The sequence below is a fragment of the Silene latifolia genome, chromosome 9 (assembly GCF_048544455.1).
Source record: "Silene latifolia isolate original U9 population chromosome 9, ASM4854445v1, whole genome shotgun sequence".
Taxonomy (NCBI): domain Eukaryota; kingdom Viridiplantae; phylum Streptophyta; class Magnoliopsida; order Caryophyllales; family Caryophyllaceae; genus Silene; species Silene latifolia.
Genome location: NC_133534.1, coordinates 176510264 through 176526755, shown reverse-complemented (window position 1 = coordinate 176526755; position 16492 = coordinate 176510264).

Below are 16492 nucleotides of genomic sequence, written 5' to 3'. Positions count from 1 at the left end.
TAATAAATTTTAAGTTGTGACACCACTTTGAATGTTTTAAGTATAAAACTCTTTTTATTTTTTTCAAATAAGCCAAGTGAATAAAATGCAAACTAATCTGGCAGAGTCTGTATTCATTACAGAAGGCGTGTGTCCGTGGCTAAGCACGTACAACCGGGACAACCAGCCTCCCGTGATGCATTAGCACCCACGCAAGCCTGACTCCTCTAGACGAGTGGGCATACTAGACTCCTTAGCCAGCAATCTAACAGCGATGGCCAAATAAACAACGTGCATGCACAAATCAAAGCACCAGAAACGGTACGACATAAAAAGATATCCACCTGAAAATACTTAAGTTTCAAAAGCAAAGTACGTCTGGTATCAGAACCCGACCAAAACACATTAAAACTATTCAAAATAAAATGTTACGCCCCGCAGGGCCAGAAACTAGCTAAACATGATAAGAGTCTTTCAGATGCAGAAAAAGCTAATCTATATCAATATGCTCCACAGCTTCAGAAGCAGCTGCCTGAGTATCAGGAGCAGGAGAATTCACCTCTTCCTCAGCATCTAGATCACCAGCGGAAGCAACACCAGGTTCAACTAAGCCAGCTAGCACATCCAGGTTCAGACCATCAGGGAAAGCAGCAGCAAGCTTCTCCTCTTCAGCTCCTAAGTCCCAAGCCGAATGCTCACCATTCTGGAACGCCTTTATACACTTAATCTTCGTCTCCATAGCAGCATAGGACAGAGCATTCACCAAAGTCTCTTTCAACTCCTGCACATCAGAAGCCTTCTCTTCCTGGATCTGAGAAACACGAGCCTCCGCATCAGAAGCACGCTTCTCAGCCTCAAAGGCACGTCTCTCAGCTTCTAAGGCACATTTCTTAGCGTCAGCAGCATTCTTTTCAGCACCAGAAATCCGCCCTTCAGCAGCAGAAAGGCTGTTCTGCAACTTCTGCTTCTGAGCAGCCTCCTCCAACAGCAGACTCTGGGACTTGTCCAAATCAGCCTGAATTTTAAGCCTGCCCTCATTGGCTTCTTAAACCGCTTTCGGAAGTTAGCATTCTCTGCTTCTAGACGAGGTACCTTCTCCCGCAGATACAGAGCCATCTGGAAGGACTGTCACACCAAAGCAGAGTGTCAAAAAAAACAAAAAAAAAAAAAGAAGATATGTAATGGAGCAATCAGAATCCGTTTACCTCAAAAGAGTGCTCCGCTGCACGATCCACCAAATCATGCAAGGCCCTACTGTCCAACGCAGACCTAGGAGCAGGAAGTAGCATCTGGTTCATCAAGTCAAGGTTACTCGCAGACTTAGCCCTTCCAAAATCATCCGGAAGTGTAAGAACGATAACCCCAGCAGCAGGAGTGGGTTTGGAAGCAGGAGTAGCTCCAGAAGCAGGGACGGCTCCAGACGCTGGGATCGAAGCAGAAGCAGACATGGCAGGGTTAGAAGCAGGAGTAGGTTTGGGAACCGGAGGATCCCCAGAAGCAGACTGCCCGTGCCCAGGCAGTGGAGGCCTCACAGCTAGAGGAGTAGCTTCAATAGGAGACTGCTCCTTAGCCCGGCCCACAGCAGCAGATCTTCTCTTAGGACGAGGTCCAGAACCAGGGGTAGGGGTGGATTTTCTCTTCTCAGCAGGCTTGGGGGCAACTACGACCCGCTCCTTTTCTTTCTAAGCCAGGACATCATCCAACGAAATTCTGGATTTTGCAGAGCCTGGAAGCAGCAAAGATCAAGTCAGAACCAGAAATATCAAATATCCAGAAACAAAACCTAGTAAAAAAGGAAGAACAACGCACCAGTCGACATTGATTCACAGTGTTCTTTTTCCTCAACTGCTGTTTCCTTCACCGCGGAAGCAGAGTCCTGAACCAGATTGGGGAAGGTCCTATGCTCAGGGGGTGGACCAAATAGCTTGGAAAGAGACACAGCTCCGTCGGAGGATTTAGGCAAGTGGCACAGACCTGCAAAAAACACCAAGTAAGGAAGTATAAGCGTCAAAAGAAATACACAGGAATAAGGACATGCAAATACCGTCTGTTGACCGCCAGACGCTGACAATGTAGTCAGTCGGAGGAGGAAGGGTGTCAACTTTGACAAAGATAAAACGAGTAAACCACTTGCTGTCATCAGGTTTCACCGGAAAAAGAATGCAATTTTTCTCCCCATCCCGAACTCGGATGGTCACTTGGCCCCGGCTAAGAGACCTGACCGAAAACAAGTGAGCGAGATCTGAAAGACCGATATCATAGCCAAAGCGGCTATTCATAGCCACAATAGCAAGCAAAGTCCGCCAGGTATACGGAGCTACTTGGCAGATGGCCAAGTGATTCAGGTTCAGAAACTCCTGGATCATGGGAGGAAAAGGAAATCGCAGACCCAGACGGAAAGCATACTCATACAAGCATATTCACCCTTCCCTCACAGAATCGGCTTTTTGGCCAGGGGTTGGGATGTGAAACACCACATCATCTGAAAAACCAAAGGTTTTCTTGATATAATCAAGATCCTCGGGGGTGAAGTCAGAATCACAAGAGTGTTTGGCAGAAAGGACGCCGCCGAAGAGAAAAACGTCAGACCGCATCACCGGATCCGAAGCAGAGGTTGAAGAAGCGGTTTTTTGTGACATTATATGAAAAGAAGGAAACAAGAAGGAAAGCATAATGGGGGCGAAGTACCTGTGGAAAAGCAGCCGGCAGAAAGAAGGAGGGTTTATGAGAGAGAAAGATGAAAGTGATTGATAATGATGGAGAAGTGAGAAGGTAGAGAGGTAGGGGAATACCGAGGGGATATAAAGGAGAGAGAGGAAGAGTTAGTGGGAGAGTGGGACAGTTATTGCGGCAGTTGGATCAAATAGGGAAGTTATCAAGGCTAAGGTAACTGATAAAGCTCCGTCAGTTCTCCGCATCGCAAACAGAAATTCCCGCCTAAAAATATTTGAGACGGAAATTCGGGGGCAATTGTTATGGATAAAAGAATACCATTTATCACTCGTGACGTGGCAGCGTGTCATGGGTAAGAAAAGTGGCGAAAAGCTTGGCGACGTGGCATACGATGATTGGGGGATGAAGGAAAGAGAGAATTGGTGAAGTGGCAAGGTGTGGACCATGGGATTAAGAATAAAACAAGCACACTTTGGCCCATTAAAAAGCACACGTGCAAAAGGAATTAATAACCAAGTCAACTAACCAACCCCTATTCTTTAGGAAATTGACCAGGAATTTAGCAACAGAAGCAGAAGCAGCTCAAAAACCCTAGGTCAGACTCCAGCAACTATATAAGGACGAGAGATCAACACTCAAGGCATTCAACATTGATCCGAGGCAACACTTCTCCAAATCCCACAAATCATTAAGCAATATTTCTCTCGCAACGTTGTATTTATATTTCCTTACTTGGGCATTTTACATCGATTATAGTGCAAAATTGGCGGGATTCCGACTTCCCCCGCGGTTGTTCCCACACCGGGTTTTCCGCGTCACCAAAAATCCTCCGTGTCATTCTTTTCGTTCTACTTTTCCTTCTTTACTTTGTTGCATATTTATTCCTTAAATTCGTCGTAATCCAATATTAATCGGTCGTAGATTAATCACTATTACTCACTAAATTAAATCAATAATCGGTAAATTTTTACAAAAACAATAAGTAGGGTCGATTCTCCTCAGGGAGGCAAGATATATGTCTAAAGGTCCGTCTGTTTAAGTTACAATATGGGGGTTTTTAATTTGATTTCCTAAGCTACAAAAGAATTAAGGAAAGAGAAATAAAGGTGAGAGCAGAAAAGTGAGAAAATACGATAAGAGTGATCAAATAAGAGAAAGTATGCCAGGATTTTGGTTCACCATGGTATCTATCGACTCAGTTGCAAATAGCCTAGACAATCTACTGTGAGATGGATAAGGGAAAGGTCCTTCCGGTCCACTTTCTATCCTATATTTCTACTAACTTAACTTCCGTCCTCATTAGGGTAGAGTACTGTTCATAGCAGGTCAATTTATTCCAATCTTCCGATCCAGGAGTAAAGTTAATCAGATTAATGTAATCTAGAGGCGTGCACTCAACTAAATTGATGTTACAGTTAAATTGCTATGGGGACAGATTCTCACATGTAAATTATCTAGCCTATTCGCTACATCGTCACAATCCTACCATGGATTCCGTAATCCTAACATATAAAGAATTAGCTACTCATGTTCTTAATGCGATTAACAATAATAACAAAAGTTTTGCTAATAGAAGACATGAAAAAATAATAACAATAAAGCATAAAAAAGATTAGGGCAAAAGTAATAATAGGAGAACAAGAATTAAAGCAAACAAAGTATTAGGATCAAGCAGGATAGAATGATTACAATCAATAAGAATCCGGCATAAAGATCAATCCACAGAAGCAAAGTGCTCGATTAAGAGTAAAGAGTGTTGAGAGATTAAGCAGTAAGTTCAGAGGTAAAGTATGAAAAGTATTTAAAGGCTAAAGTAGAAGTTTAATGAGTAGTAAAACGGTGTATGAAAAGATCCTTCATGACCTAATTACGACTTCCTTATATAGGGAAGCGTAATACTTAACAAAATAAACTATCACGGGCTTAATTAAACCCGCGTACAATAGCATTCCCCTCGATCGAGAACTTTCAGTTTACTCGATCGAGGTATTTTCTAGCCAATGTACTCTATCAAGCAATTAAAGCTCTCGATCGAGTAACTCCTATAAATGCTATTTCGTTCGAGCTCTTGGAATCACTCGATCGACATCTTGTTCCAGCCAAACCACTCGATCGACCCATAAATCTTCTCGATTGAGTGGATATTCATCATATCAGCCTCAACTCGTCTTTTGGCAGCTTCCTTGACCTTCCTTCACGCACTCCAAGGCATGACTCTCGCTCCAATATTCCTGTCTCCTTATAATGCATGCTAAACAGGACGAATAAGGCGCGATTCCACTAATTTCAGGTTCATTTCTGCAAATTAGACAAAACCAACCAGAGTAGCCAATTCGGCGCATTTTGCAATACATAACGGTACAAAAAGGCATAGAAATGCGTGCAATAAAAGGCTAAATAGTCTATATAAATTGCACGTATCAAATCTCCCCAAACCGAACCTTTACTCGTCCTCGAGTAAACTAAATGCAAACTAATGGAACGGAAAAGAAATCTTAGAGCTAGCTATAACTTGTCTACTTGAACCAATTTAATGGAAACGAAAATCAACAGTCACAGCTACAGCAGTCAATACGCAAACGAGTTATAAGATGTAAATAAATAAAGCTGACCTATCGACCTTGCAAGACCAACAAAATCGGACTCTCACGAGGTCACTCTTCTCTAATGAAGCAAAGGGTGAAGTATATGTATAAGAGAGATAGAGAAACAATCACTCACCTAAACTGCGACCTACATAACATGCATACAACAAAAATGACAGACGATTCAAGTACTATGCACACATTCCAACCAACAATGTCCGTCACAGCCGAGGGCTTACAAATGATATGGGAAAGTGAGGCTACAGGTGAGAAAAGGCAAAACAGATTATGGAAATGTGGAGGTAAAGCGTTAAGCCAGTTCCTAAACAAAACCAAATAAAACCATCCAAAACTCAGCTGACTAGAAAATAAAGCACAAATGCCCTTCATTGGCACGCAACTCACTAACCAAATACACTATCTCCTCAAAAAGATGTAAATAAGAACAGAGGAGTGAGACCGTCACAAACTTCCCTTTTTTAATACGGTCTCATTTTTTCGAATACAACTAACTTTTTTTTCATTTTTTTTCTTTCTTCTTTCTGCTTCCCGTGTGATTTCACATTTTTTCAACTTTTTTTCTTCTTTTTTTTTTCTAATCACACGTTTTTTTTCTTTTTTCACGTCCTTTTTTTTTCATTCCTTCTCATTTTCCTACCAACTCCAAAAAATAAAACGAGCCAAACTCGCACAAGGATGAACATACCACAAAAGTCACACTAAACTAGCTTGACTGGACAGGCTAAATTTTGGGTGTAGCTAATGGGTCAAAAAGGCTATATTTGGCTAAAGTGGAGCTAAATGGGTTAAAATGAAAGAAAGGGAAAATTTGCACGCACCTCCCTACATGCGAGACCAACCACAAACCCGAATGTATGCATTTGACAAGAAATCGAATTTCATAAATGTGAAAAGTGACGAACATGTTATGCAAGGAGTACTACTCTCAATTTGTAATGAACTGGTCATGAATGTCACAAGTTATATGGCTCTAAATCTCAGAAATTGTAAAGTAGGTTGCCAATTTATCAGGTCAAGTCTACACAGTCAGCTATATTTTAAACATTAACTCGTAGATATGCGCAAAACTAAGCTAATAACTGTCAATTAAATGCACGGCTCAAGTAAAAGTGATAAGTTAAAGTGCAATTTCATCACGGAAATCTACCGTTCCGACTCAACCTATATGCAAAATGAAACGTGAATATTTTTTTTGATTTTTCGAATTCTCTAATTTTTTTTGATTTTTTGATTTTTAAAAGAAATAAATACAATGCAAGCAGAAAAAGGAAACGTGAATGCAAAAACAAATGCAAATGTAGACTCAAAGGATGCATTACCCTCCCCAAACCAAAACGGACAACGCCCTCGTTGTCCTCCAGCATACACTAGCAAAATATATGGGAATGAGGTAAAAACAACCAATAAATGCTTGAAAAACAATAAATAAAAAGGAGACAAAAATAAATAAAAGAGCAATAATGTACATACAAAACACGAACTTCCCAAACCACCCAGAAAACTGGGGAAGTGAGTAGACCAGTAGCTACTCGTCACCGTCGTCCTCCTCGTCCACCACCGTGAATTCCGGGTCCACCTTCTGCTCCCTCCTCCTCGTCTCCTCAGCTCGTACTCTCTCCTCCTCCTCAGCGGTGTCTGCCTCGCTGGCTGTGGGTACCCCTCAGCTGGGTACCGGTAGAAAGACGGGTGCAGCCAGCTCTCAGGAATAGGACGTCCTCTCCTCATGTGATACTCGTATAGAGGGAACAAAGCAAGTGCAATGTCCCGCTCCATACGAGCCTGCCTGGTAAGAAGCTCAAGAAGCAAACCGTCATTGCGCTCTTGGTCTAGGACCGCGGACGCCTCAAAAGGTGGAGGTCGAACAAAATTAGCCGGATAGACCGGCTGTGTCTGCTCAGGAGTAGGAGTAGGAGTAGGAATCGGGGTAGGAATGGTCGTGGAAGTCTGGCCACCCGTAGAAGGTGTGGATCCCTCTCCGGTCTGTGGTCTCTTCTGCTTCTTAGAAGCAGACATGGTAGGAGGTGGAGCAAGTGGGAGGTGGAAAAAGGGTAGTGGTGGAGGCAACCTACCCCTAACAGTAGGTAAAGGGACAAGACGGGGTAGGGTGGTGCAAGGTAAGGGCTCGGACAAGGAACCACAAATCTTCCTAGTCCGCTGGTCAGAAGCAAGCCAAGTAATAGACAGCATAGCTGCCAGGTGAAGGTACCTATCAGTGTCTAGGTGCTGTAAGTCACGAGGAAAGGCGAGGAAGATAGAACGGGCAAGAAAAGTGGCTATGCCACCGCATACAATGGCGCCCGATGTCTTCTGCCCCACAGTATGAAAATACTGAGCAGTCAAATAAGCAATGTTAAGCACAAAGGGGCCCTCGCTACCGATGTTCAGATAGCCCCCAAGAATAGACAACTCAATGTTGTTCACATTGTTCGGTTCTTTACGGCCAAAAATGGTCCCACCAATGAGACGCAAGAAGTAACGGGTCGGGGGAAGGTGGATATGAGCGAGCTTGCGCTCCTCATAAGGTGTCTGTGCCAAGGTCCACCACAAGATGCGTAAGACCTTCCTAGGAGGGTCCCAGTCACCGGTAGAAGACAAACCTAACCTACTGCCGAACTTCTCTAGGGTCCAAGTCGTGGTCCGGTTAAATAACCAGAAGGAGACACAAGAACTACCCTGGTAAGTGGCGTAGGCAGCTGCAGAAAAAGTGAAGGAGCTGAAAAACTCGAGGGTCAGCTCCTTGTAGGTCGTGGCACTCATGGTAATCAGGCCAGCCATCCCCGTCCCGTTCAATATCTCAACTACGGGCTCGTAAATACCTAACCTCTCAAGCGACTTCCGACACAGAAACTTTGTTGAAGCAAAATCACAACTCTCTAAAGCAAAGAAACGAGTACGATGTATATCATTAACAAAACGTACCTCGGGGTAGTCGGGGTGAGAGTAAAGAGACTCATCGACACGGATCGTGACCCGGCCAGCAGCGGGTGTGGCTCGTCCGCGACCCCGTCCTCTAGTACCTTAGGAAGAAACCCGTCCAGTAGCGGAGCGAGGTACTAAGGCAGCTTGGTAGGCGGCTGTGACAGCTGGTGACGATGCAGCAGGGGTCGTCACCGGAGTAGACACGGTACCAGCAGTGAAAACAGAAGCTGTACTAGTGGAGGTAACAGAAACAGAAGCAGTGCTCGCAGAAACAGAAGCAACACTGACAGTGGTAGACACGGTGAACACAGAGCTAGCCATAACAGAAACGGAGCTAGCAACAACAGGAGTAGTAGTACCAGCAGTAACAGCAGCTGTACTAACAGTCGGAGTGACGGTGGTAACAACAGGGACCACCGTCTCAGTCGAGGATAGGGAATCAGTCGAGCTAGTCGTGGGAAGGGAGCTACTTTCCATCATAATCAAGCAAGCAATGAGGGAATTCGATCAATTAAACAAATGAAATATAAAAACCCTAAAATCAGACGGATTTTCTAACTAAATCACAAAACCCTAAACCCTGAATACTCAATTAAACTCGAAATAAGCAAATAATCAACCAAAGAGTAAAGAGGAACACTTACTTGATGAATGCCCACAACAATTAAGCAAGAAAATTGACAAGAATCAATGCAAATAACGGATTTCGAATAGAAAACCCGCAAAACCCTAATCGCCTAAATTAAACGCAACAAAGAGGAATTTTAAGGTGAAGATTGAGGGCTTTAGTCGATTTAATAGCAAGGAAAATAGTGTGGGTATTAGATTTGGTATTAAGGGAAGATTAAGGGAGGAAAATGGGGAAATCGCACAAGAAATCGCACAAGGAAGAGAGAAAGAAATTAGAATGAAAAATAGAGGAGGAAGAGGGGACTTCATGCGTGTTATAGACAACTTCACTCGATCGAATGATTTAAAACCCCTCGATCGAGAAGTCTGGCTTTCATTCTGCTCGATCGAACAGAATTCCTCTCGATCAAGTATTCCTTATTTTTGCCATTTCGATCGAGTAACTGAATCTACTCAATCGATCACTTTTCTTGGCCATTCCTCTCGATCGAGTACTTTTGTACTCGATCGAGTTGTTTTCTCGTGTAACTCATCCAAATGCGACAGAATTTCCCCAAACCTGCATAATACACATAAAAACATATCCCGACAATACCATATCACAAAATAAGCAGTCTATAGTCGATATTCGCTAAGCTAATTAAACTAATGTCTAACAGTTCTAAAAAAAACGCAATAAAGAAATCCAACATAAATTCAAATTTTACAAATTGTTATACGGGGCATTCCCCGCTTACTGCCCAAAACACTTCAGTAGCCCATAGAAGGGCTTCTGACTGGTGGAGGTCCCTTCAGCATCTCGGACCGTCCTTTTCGATCGCCATGAGTTTGAATTTGAAATGATAGAAGGGGAATAGTTGGCATCCACGTACGCACGAACTTTCTTCTTCCTCTTGTATTTCCCATCAATATTGGCTTCTTTCCCAGCACTTTGATTGACGTTAACTGCACTTTGACCGTCATCGACTCCAGCATCCACTTTATCTGTACATGTAGTAAGGAAAACAGAAGAATGGTCCTCATTTTCGCTCTCAGTCTAAGGCAGAGGTGTTATAATAGCAGTACAAAATTCAACATTCTCAACTGAAGTCTCTTTATCTGAGTCAATAGACGATAGGGCATTGCAAGGCTGAGCTTGCATAGGGGCCCTACGAGATTTAGACTGATGAAAAATCAATTCTTCATCTCCAACCTGAAATGTGAGTGTCTTCCCCCCGACGTCGATCACTGCACGAGCCATCTGAACGGTCATATTAGTGCAATTAAATTTGGTCAAACCAAGCCTCCTAGCAAGAGATAAAGGTAAGACGCTCACGCTAGAACCTAGATCGCATAGCGCGTTATCAATCAAATAGGTACCTATATGACACGGAATTGAGAAGCTACCCGGGTCAGTCTGTTTAGGTGGCAACTTAGTTTGAACTAAGGCAGTCACCACTTCAGTTAAAGCTACCGTCTCATGATCATTTATGTGCCTCTTACCTGACAAGATTTCTTTCATGAATTTTAAGTAAGAGGGTACCAGAGTAAGCAGCTTGGCAAACGGAACATTGACGTGAAGGCTTTTCAGAATCTCAGCAAATTTCCCGAATTGTTGATTAGCCTTGTTGTTCTGTAATCGCCTTGGAAAGGGCACAATGATAGGAATTTCGAGCCCTTTATTCCTTTCTTCCAAAGTCTCAGCGGGTTCAAACTCTTTTTCACTCGATCGAATCTTTTTAGCTCTCGATCGAGGCCTTTCAGGAGACTTTTCACTCGATCGAGCATTATCAGCTTCTCGATCGAGTTCCTCAATATCAGCAGTGTTCGATCGAGGCACAATTCCTCTCGATCGAACAGTTTCTTTATAATTTCCACTCGATCGAGTGGTTTCAACCTCTCGATCGATTCCTTAAATATCCAGTTTACTCGATCGACCTTCAGAATCATTCGATCGAGTAATATCAGCCGCATTTCTACTCGATCGACCACCAGAAATCAGTCGATCGAGTATTTTCTTCGTGATAGGCATGTTTTCAGCATTAGACGACTGGTCACCATCAATAATAATGCTCCTCGGGTCTGATATGTCCTCAACAGTTGACAATTTTGGTCCTTAATAGGAACGACCACTTCGCAAGTTAATTAAATTTATCGTCTCATGTGGATTCTTCTCGGATTGAGACGGTAAATGACCCGGTTTCCTCGTGGATTGGCTTGCGGCCAACTGAGCAACTTGAGTTTCAAGTGACATAATCGAAGCTTCCTTTTGTTGGTCACTCATTTGCACCTGCTTAGTCAATGATTGAATCATCGACTTTAACTCACCCAACTCACTAACTCCACTAGAGGAAGCTCTTTGATGCGGCGGTGGAAAAGATGGAGGCTATACAAAGCCGTGTTGAGCTTTATGAGGAGGGACATAGGGTTGTTGCTGCGGCGGTGGAGGAGTAGGATTAAGAACATTCTGACTGGTCCACCTTAGATTGGGATGGACCGCCCCTTGGTTATTGTAATAGGAACCTCCTCCTTGCCTATATTGCTGAAAGGCAAGGACTTGTTCCTTTTCTGTCAGAAAGTCAACAGCAGTGTGACCGTCATTGCTCCCACATCTCTCACAAGTGACAGTTTCCTGTCTAGTCAACAGATGAACCGTCTGTTGATCACCACCAGCTTGTAATTCCAATATACCAAAATGAGCATTCATGGCTTCCAGCTGAGCCACAACTGCATTGTCGACCGAATGCACCATCCGGATGCCGTCCCTCGGGTTCCCATACTTAGCACAATGGGTCGCCATCTCCTTAATAATGCCCCATCCCTTATCATCATCATTATTTTTTTGGAATCTCCCGTTCGATGAGGCATCAAGTATAGCACGGTGGTCATCATACAACCCATTATAGAATTGGTTGCATAAAAACCACTGATCAAATCCATGGTGAGGAAGAGACGTCACCAGCTTCTTGAACCGACACCAAGCCTCATAGAAATTTTTATCAGGTGCCTGTTTGAAACTCGTAATCTTTCCGCTCAGCTGATTGGTACGTTGTGGAGGAAAGTACCTTTTATAAAAGGCAAGAGCAAGAGTTTCCCAGTTGGTAATACCGGCTGCAGTGCGATCAAGATTAGCGAGCCACTCCCTTGCTCCGTCAGTCAATGAAAAAGAAAACAGGACTTAGTTTATCTTGTCTTGGGTCACTCCCTTGGTGGCGGGAATGGTAGAACAATAGTCAGTAAAGACCTCCATATGTTTTCGCGGATCTTCACCCGCCACACCTCGATACAAGTTCCCTTCTACCAAATTAATATAAGACGGACGGATATCGAAAGTGTTACCATCCTCAGTAGAGAGCTTGAAACCCATAGGAATCGAGGCAGCTGTGGGCTCTGAGTGACTCGCAATATTAGGCATCTTTACTAGCTTGATAGCAGAAATAGAATTGTCTTCTTCACAAGACGAGTCTTCTGCAAAAATGAAGTGTTGTAGCTAGGGTTCTAAAGTACTCAAGTCTTCCTTTCGAATCTTTCTTTGAAGACGGATTATATGCCGAAAAGATCTCTCTGGCTCAGCATCAGCTGGGACTAATTCCAACCTGTTTGACCTGGGCATACACAACACTGAAATAAATAAGTGAGAATTTTCTCAAGGAATAAGAATACCCTGAGACGGATAAAGATAAACGAAAAAAAAAGGCAGATAGGGCTATTGCCTCCCCAGCAACGGCGCCAAAATTTGATACTGTCGTTTGTGTACCAATAATAAACCTAAATATACTAACGGAAGCTAGTGATAAGTAGGGTCGATTCTCCTCAGGGAGGAAAGATATCTGTCTAAAGGTCTGTCTATTTAAGTCACAATATGGGGGGTTTTAATTTGATTTCCTAAGCTACAAAAGATTTAAGGAAAGAGAAATAAAGGTGAGAGCAGAAAAGTGAGAAAATACGATAAGAGTGATCAAATAAGAGAAAGTATGCCAGGATTTCGGTTCACCATGGTAGTCTATCGACTCAGTTGCAAAGAGCCATAGACAATTTACTGTGAGATGGATAAGGGAAAGGTCCTTCCGGTCCACTTTCTATCCTTTATTTCCACTAACTTAACTTCCGTCCTCATTAGGGTAGTCTATTGTTCATAGCAGGTCTATTTATTCCAATCTTCCGATCCAGGAGTAAAGTTAATCAGATTAATGTAATTTAGAAGCGTGCACTCAACAAAATTGATGTTACAGTTAAATTGCTATGGGGACAGATTCTCACATGTAAATTATCTAGCCTATTCGCTACTTCGTCACAATCCTACCATGGATTCCCTAATCCTAACATTTAAAGAATTAGATACTCATGTTCTTAATGCGATTAACAATAATAACAAAAGTTTTGCTAATAGAAGACATGACAAAATAATAACAATAAAGCATAAACAAGATTAGGGCAAAAGTAATAATAGGAGAACAAGAATTAAAGCAAACAAAGTATTAGGATTAAGGAGGAAAGAATCATTACAATCAATAAGAATCCACCGTAAAGATCAATCCACAAAAGCAAAGTGCGAGATTAAGAGTAAAGAGTGTTGAGAGATTAAGCAGTAAGTTCAGAGGTAAAGTATGAAAAGTATTTAAAGGCTAAAGCAGAAGTTTAATGAGTAGTAAAACGGTGTATGAAAATATCCTTCATGACCTAATTAGGACTTCCTTATATAGGGAAGCGTAATACTTAACAAAATAAACTATCACGGGCTTAATTAAACCCGCGTACAACAGCATTCCTATCGATCGAGCACTTTCAAATTACTCAATCGAGGTCTTCTCCAGCTAATTTACTCGATCGAGCAATTAAAGCTCTCGATCGAGTAACTCCTATAAATGCCATTTCGATCGAGCTCTTGGAATCACTCGATCGACCTCTTGTTCCAGCCAAACCACTAGATCGACCCATAAATCTTCTCGATCGAGTGGATATTCATCATATCAGCCTCAACTCGTCTTTTGGCAGCTTCCTTGTCCTTCCTTCATGCACTCCAAGGCATGACTCTCTCTCCAATATTCCCGTCTCCTTATAATGCATGCTAAACAGGACGAATAAGGCGCGGTTCCAATACTTTTAGTTTCATTTATGCAAATTAGACAAAACCAACCAGAGTAGCCAATTCGGGGCATTTTGCAATACATAACGGTACAAAAAGGCATAGAAATGCGTGCAATAAAAGGCTAAATAGTCTATATAAATTGCACGTATCAAAGGACGAGAGCGAGAGGGTACGGCTAACATACCTAGATATTCATCATCATAATCATGGTCGTCGTTTTAATTTTGTCTTCACCATTCTTTCACTAATTAAAGGTAAACATAAACATACATCCTTTTTCATATTCGTAGTAACATAATAGCTTTGTCGTAATTCGGGTTTTCGAACTTGGGTTTGGATGGAGTCTTTGATGTTTATCTCGGGCCTGTTAGGTGGTGTTGGGGATGGATTTTTAGAGTCATTTGCGGGTCGTTCTCGGGCAGTCTTAAGTGGCAAAAGCGAGCTGTACATGTTCTGTTTTGGGTTCGGTTTTGGCGGAAGTTCGCTGAGACTATGTGTTTTGGGTAGGTCGAGTTAGTACCCGAAGTTTATTATATGAGTCGGGTTGTTGTCGAGTCATGTAGTTATAGTGATTTTGGGTCGTTTGGTTGTTGTTGCGGTGACGGCAAATGGTTTTTCTGTTTTAGTCGTGGGATGGTGCCCTTGGAGCGTTGACAATCTGGCCGTGGGTAGTTGGATGAAAGGCGGGTTGAGTTTGGTTGTGTTGTGTGGGGTGGTTGTGTCGTGGCGGTGGTACAACGTGGAGGACAAAACGCATGGTGGTGTATTGTAGTCGGAGTTTAGTGATGTCAGGGAGTGTTGTTTGTGCGTAGGAATAGTAGCAGGTTAGTATGTAAAAGGAGTAGTGGTGTATGTATTAGTAAGTAGTTGTAACACCCTCATATACCAAGGTGCCTTACCAAGACTACCCTAGTACATGGAGATGCTACCATCTCGGTTACCCGAGGTATAGTAATAAAAGGAGACCATAAAGAAAAGTACTTTAAGTAGTAAAGTTTAATGTGCGTACATCACAAACCGAAATAAGAAATACAATGTCTCAAACTGAAATCAAATTAAAAATAAAACTGTCATAACAACACAGCGGAAGACTAAAGACTCTGACAAGTGATGACTCCATCCCCAGCTAGACCCCCCGCGTACTCCAAAGAAATACATGCTAATCAACTGCTCACCATCCCTGAATGGATCACCACAGTTTTCAAAACATTTAAACGGGGTCAGTTACTGAATAAACAAGATAAGTAAACAACAACATCCAATTACGCAAACACATTCCTCCAACTCCATCTCCTCACCAATCATCTGACTACACACTAAAGTGTGTAGCCCTACCAGAATACCCATCGCAACAGATATTCCAATCCGCTAGTGGGGACCACAGCCGTACCACCTAAGCCCTACTCAACACCATAGAGCGAATAACCCATGTCCATTAATGTGCACGCCCCCTTGTGACGGGAACCACAAGGGGAGAATCAAGGGCGTGAAGCCACTCCCACAAGTGACTCCACTCAGCCGAGCGCACACCTCGCGAACCACAGACAAACAAACAACCAATCCACAATACCAATATAATCATGCAAAATCCAAAGTACGATAACAATAATCATGCCAACAAAACAATCATGCCATCTGATGCTTATTTACACAGTCAACTGAATAGGGAAACCCTACCTGAGAAGGAATCACCAACAATCAAAGCAGTGGATCAAAATGGCTCCTCTACGAAATCACCTCCTATAATCAATAATCACATAATCACAAATCTATCATATAATACTCCCAAAACCCCCAAAATAACCCAATTAGGTTTTAATCAACCTTAACTATATGACATAATAACAATATAGAAAACTTACCCACAAGATGACAATCACAAAGATATGACGATCTCAGAAATCCGACAACCCTAGTCTTGATTTGATAGCAAAGAGAGAAGAGGATTGAACGTCGCTTTGTTTTTCTTTTGTAAAACGTTTAGAAAGTTAAGACAAAACTAAAAGAAACTGTCAATTGAACTTTAAATACCTCTCCACATTTTACTATCAAACCCGGCCGAAAAACCGTAAAATAAGACTTACTCGATCGAGTAACTAACGTACTCGATCGAGTACCCGCTACTCGATCGAGTTTCCCCTACTCGATCGAGTAGCTACAAAGCAGAATGCACTCCAGAATGCGACACTAACTTACTCGACAGAGTACGTCCTACTCGATAGAGTACCCAACAGCTCAAATATCTGAGATAATACAGTCTTCTCTTCTTAAAAATGAACTTCGTCCCCGAAGTTCAAACCCAACCTATAAAATATGTACACTAACACTAACTCCGCCAACTATGCCTACCTCCACAACGTGGCTCACGGTATCGTATCAACTATAGCATAGCCTCTCAACACTAACTACATAATACTACCTCCACAAATTCCGCTAAATTTGTCTCACTAACATATTATCCACTACCAAATCCAATATAAAAACAATCCACCAAGCGAGATCTGTAATACCATGGATTTATGAGCTCATGGGTACTCTATCGAGTAGGGCTTACTCTGTCCAGTAAGTGATTTTTGCATTCTGGATTGTATTCTGCCTGATGGGTACTCGATCGAGT